Source organism: Anneissia japonica, unplaced genomic scaffold (assembly GCF_011630105.1).
Source record: "Anneissia japonica isolate Jap-2015-1 unplaced genomic scaffold, ASM1163010v1 scaffold287705_len1045735_cov187, whole genome shotgun sequence".
NCBI lineage: Eukaryota > Metazoa > Echinodermata > Crinoidea > Comatulida > Comatulidae > Anneissia > Anneissia japonica.
The window spans coordinates 574,298-580,297 of record NW_022709509.1 but is presented as its reverse complement, the minus strand read 5'-3'; positions in this window follow the sequence as shown (position 1 = coordinate 580,297).

Below are 6,000 nucleotides of genomic sequence, written 5' to 3'. Positions count from 1 at the left end.
CTCAAGTAGGTGGAATTTGCCAGCTCCCAAGATCAGTTGTTGATTTGCTAAAAGTGTCAGTTTACCAACCAATCTTTTGATAAAACATTGTGGTCCTTTTAAGATATCTTGGTCTTCTAGATTTTCAGCAAACTAGATACAAAATTCTCCGTAGGCACATTACATGTACATTACATTACATATACACTATCACATAGCCTAGACCCACTATCCTTGATTCAAATAAAATACTATAATAGCTTTCAATTGAAATTTACAACATGAAATTTTCCTCACCAAGCATAACGTATGTCTAAATTATACCGTTCCGTCACTGTGAGAACAGCATTCTACAGGCATAAGCACATTATGCTAAACACGTAAACATCCTAAACACATTAGGCTATGCCTAAACACGTTTAGCTACGTGTCACCAAAAGCAGGACAAATAACATATGTTTATATTATGATAAATTTAATGTTTCTTTTAATGAACAATTAAGGGATTTTCAATATTTCAATTAACAACAGATTTTTAAAGGTACTGTATTATATTTAAAGCTCTTGCATGTCAGATCTGTAGGAATGATTGGATTGAATCTGACCAGACTATCAAGTCGATAATATTCCACCCCACTCCATCTAAGGATAACTCAACACTATGTGAAATGGAAGTAAGCTGATACACTATATATTGACTGAAAAGTTTCTTAATCCGAGATCGGATCGAAACTTGTTAAAATACACTATTTACATCGGTCCAACGACCTTCAGATCGATCGGCCCGGCGGCGGATATTCTCCTTATGTCACGGTCACTCAGCATTTAGAGCAAACATAAAAAGTCAATCATTAATATGTGTCTGTTGCAGTTCATTTCATTGTTCATTGTTTATAACCTCAGCAAAGGAGGCTATGTTCACCACTGTCTTTCTCTCTGTCTGTCACACTGTCTGTCTCTCTGTCTGTTAGCAATATTACGCAAAAATTAAGGAATGGATCATCATAAAATTTTGTGCAGGTACCGTATCCCAAATGGTACACAATAATCTAAGAACGAGGTGATTAACCTTTGGGAAGAAAAGGGTCAAAGGACAAGGTCACGGAAATTCGATTTTCCCCCTTAATATTACCCTCGAGCACAATAGAAAATAATGGAATCGCCCATACACATTGTTTGGTTCCAGGCACAGGGAGTGTGGAGTAATTCTGTAACCGACGTTCAAAGGTGTTTATAATAGGCCTAAGTACGGTAAATTACGAAAAAACACGAAAATATTGTTCACGTTTGCACATAAAAGTCCAAACAAATTCCAAAAATTGGAACAAACATTATTCAAGCTTATTGTCGCACACGACGTTACCGTTTTTAAATCCTTAGTCGATTTATAAAATAGAACAAACTATTCCCATTCATACCTCACCTCACACTACTACTAACTCCAAGTTAGCATTACTTGTCATATTCAAATGAATTGTAAGAAATACTGCTAATTACATCAAGTACATCAGTGATCCGATAAAATATACGCTTCAAATCGTTATATGTTCGACCAGATAATCGTCGCCGTGGGACATACGTAGCGTGTTGGCACGGTAAACGCATTTCGCTTGGCCATGTATATTCTATTGATCTCCTGAAATTAATAGCAATACGTTCTACCTGTATGGAATGTTGCTGTTGCTGCTTTCGTTCGACTTTTCACTACTTCTAGCTACCCCATTGAAAGTGTCATTTGGATGATTAGTGAATGCTGATAATGGTACGCGATTTATACAACGACACGTCCTTTTACTGTCTGCTATTTAGTGATGTAACTTATACTACTTATTTTAATTCGTTCCAATGAAGGAGATCACGGAATTGTCACACGGCTGTATTACGGTCTGTGTTGTTGCTGTTGTCGTCGTGTGTGCTGCTACTTTTCAAGTGTTGTTGTTATTGTCAGTGTTGCTGCTACTTCCACAGGAGTTTGCTACGTGTGTTGTTTTACTGCTGCCTGACTCTTCGTAATTTTGTCGATGCTGGTGCTACTTCTGTTGATGTCGCGATGCCATGTAGGCATAGGTCCTCCACGGGATGCTGGCCTTAAATTGTGTTTGCTGGTCTCTCTAGGGTGATGCTTGGCATCGATGCTATACCAGCCTATCCTTGCGGATGTCGTCAATTTTCCAAATGTGTATTCACACAACAGCTTCAGCCTCCTTCCCCACCCCAGCTCACCTCACACACACAGCCCCGTCGGACAAGCCAGCTTCCTCATCAGCCACGATTTGTTGTAGGCCCTACCGTATGCCCGGTGTGTCGATACCACGTCGTTTCGGATGCTACTCCTCCGCCTAATGTTGCTGGTTCTCTGTGTTACTGTAGTCAATGGTTCGTCCTGCTACATCGTTAATACACAAAAAAAAACTCCTATCACTGTTAGAATGTGTCTGCTACTCCCACGCCCGATGCTGCTAGTTCTGCATAAAGAGATTGCCAATGGCGCGATCTGCTACTTGCCTAGGCCTCACGGTTAATGCCATGGCTGTAGTTTAAAATGTGTATACTGTACAGTACTTCCTTGCCTGATGTTGAGTGTTCTGCGTACTGTAGATGACAATGACATCCACTGCTACTCTAGTATCGTTAATGCCACAAATACCCCTGTGTTTATTGCTGATTAGGTCTCCTGCACTGTGTATGCTACTCCCTCGTATGATGTTGCTTGTTCTGCATACGTTTGTCAATTGTGTTCACTGCTGCCTCTGTGTATTGTGCAACAAATACTCCCTTACACTACTGTTTTGTAGCAGATGTTGCTACTTAGGCCTACACATGGCATTGTCAACGTTGTCGATGCAACTGCTACTTTTTTTTTTTGCTTTTGTTTATACTGTCACCTCTGCAGCAGATAGCTGTCAAAGTCCTGTTTCTTTTGTGTACACGGTCCTGTCGGCGTTGCTGCTACTGTTTCACCTGATGAAAATGACAACATTAATGTCATTGTGATGCTATACTTCATTGCTAACCGATTTACAGTAGAACCCCTCATTTGCGACACTAGTCTTATCCAGGGTACACCCGTTGAGGGACACTGTTCCGTAATACGAGGGGGTTAAACTGTATATGCTACATATATAATTATTGTTATTAATATTATTATTTATTATTATAATTAATTATTATTATTATTATTATTATTATTATTGTCGTTCTCTTTTGTATTAGCCTAATATTTTAATTAGGCTTATTTGTCTTCCTGATAATAATGTCACTAAAAAAATTCCATCGTTAGCACTGCTCAATAACAACGTCTTAATATAAAATTGCATATAAAATACAACTTCCGATGAATTTCATAAAAACTGACATGTGTCTCCATCCCTCAGCCCGTCAATTTAGGCTTAACTTACATAATTCATTATCCCTAGTTCACCGTTACTATGCATTTAATTCCTCTTGTTATAACTTTAATGGCAAAAAAAATGACTAAGAAGTCACTCGCGCGCATCATATACATATCCACGCGCACTACATACGTGTTCACAAACACTTGCTTACTTGTCCACGCTCACTACATACGTGCCTACGCGCACTGTATACGTGCCCACGCTCTCTACATACGTGTCCACGCGCAGCTAGCCGTCGAAGCACGTATAATGAATTATTGAATATATTTTTAAAGGGCATGTTGTCATAATTGGACAATATATGCGAATAACACTCGGCGTTATTTCGAGCGATTAGTACCTCTTAAATGCCGTTTAATTTCTACAATTGAACCAATCTTAATACCCATCTATCAGCGCATTTATTAATGTCCAAACTATTAAACTGCATAAGTCGGACTGTTTACTCACACAATTCTTAATTGCAGCAATCACGTGATTAACGAGACGATCATTAATTTCTCTGACATCAAGGAGGATAATTATGGTAATTAACATCTATGTGATGGGAATATTGATTGCTTAGATATGAGAATTTCTGCGTTAAATTTTTCAAATTGCAAAGCCAAGACTTTTTTTTTCGGATATGTCAGCATGAAATGTTTGTGTCCGTGATACGTCAAAGTTTTCACAGCATGAATCACCGTATTACCCAGCTTAACTATTGCTCATGGAGAGACCATAATCTTTATCTTTGTTCTATTATAATGTATTATTATCATTCTCCTCCTCCTGTTCATATCCTAAACCATTTTTTCTTGAGTGTCGTCACTTAGAGTCTCGGTGGGACTCTGACCTTGGCTTTCTTAAGAAAGCATCTGAGTGGTGGATCCAACATGTCTCGCTCCGCATGAGTAGTTTGCGTTCTCGCACCACGCGAACACGACAGCCCAAAAGTTCGTTCCGCTCCAGTCGACTCTACGACTGTTCTCATCTCAACATCTCAGAATATGCTAGGCTCAAATTTTATTGAGATATAATATAGTACACGCGATATTTTTCTACAGGGAACAGCCTTAGTGAATTCGATTGTTTTTATTCAGACCTCCTTTCGGATTATGTTATGGACTTTCATAGATGATGTTTGTAGTGTCCTTTATGAAGATCAGGCTCACTTAGGATTTATAGGCCTTTTGAAAATATCATCGCCTGGAAGGAGATAGTGAAGACACCCGTGGGAAGTAAGTACAATAGTGTCACTGTTTTTAGGTTGTCTGACAAACTTTTCGACAACTACATTCTTGTCGATCAAAATGAATGCAATATCCTACATTACGCCTAGGCTCGGAGTGGTCTACTAGTACTAATCAACTATTCACGAGCGTATCTACAGTTAGCCTATTTAGGTTCCTCGTACTTAACATTTAACATTTTTATTCAAAATGAATGCAATATCCTACATTACGCCTAGGCTCGGAGTGGTCTACTAGTACTAATCAACTATTCACAAGCGTACAGTTAGCCTATTTAGGTTCCTCGTACTTAACATTTCATCTTCTGTTAAATAGTTTCCATCGCCCCACACTCTCGTCAGGGGTGGTTCCAGAAATTCGCCTGTAGGGGCACGGCAAGTCCGACGGAGATGGGTAAAAACCAAGGAGCCGCCTATAACCCCGGTCAGGGTCCCGATATAAGAATTCGACGGGGACGGTCCGGGCTTGTCTGACAGGGGGGGGGGGGGTCTCCCTGACACTTCCCTACCCAAGTTAGCACCAGTGTTCTTCTAAACATTATGATGATATCGGGCCCTCGTCGTGTGCGCGTGCTTAGGAGGCCTATTAATAGCAATCGTGTGGTCGACACATTTGAACTCGAGTGGTTCTGTTGACGCATCGGTAATTTTCGCAAAGTTTCGGAGAAACTGGGGACGCAATGTTAACCTTACCAAATGTTTTGCTGCGTTTCTCTCGCATCCTTGTACAATTCAGGCCTATTTATTTTGTAGAATTCTTCAAAGATTTAGTACCGACAGGTAGCTCTTAACGCGCAATAATATGGAGCAAATACAACGAGGTTCATGAGTAACTGCAAGGTACGGCAGACAACATCTATTGATGATAGCAATTTAGCAGACTATTTTCATAATTGGAAAATATATAGTAATAGCAATTTGATATATACATAATGAATAGTAATTCGGAGTTGCTACAAAGTGTCAATTCTCAGAGGACAGGGGTCAATTTTGTGTTAAACATTTGCATTTTGTGACTGTGAATAACGATATTTAAAGAATGTTTTTATAATACTAAGAGCATACAATCAATGAAATAAAAGTGGCTAGCTAGCTTTTTTTATAGTCGGCGAATTCTATGAGAATGTACACTTAGATGATAAATGCAATTCAATAATTCGACAAATGTTTCTTGCAATGACGCACTTGCGTCTCATTAAACATACACCTTAGCACCGCAAAATGAGTCGTATTATGGCCTGAAAGAAAAGCAAAGATATGTCGGAATGTAAATGGTTTGAATACCCAGTTAGATGATGTTCAGAGCTTCGTTTTGCTGATCATTACCATGGCTACAAAGAGTTTTACACGAAAGAGGACAATATATGTCACTCCCTAATGTTTATTCGCCCTGCA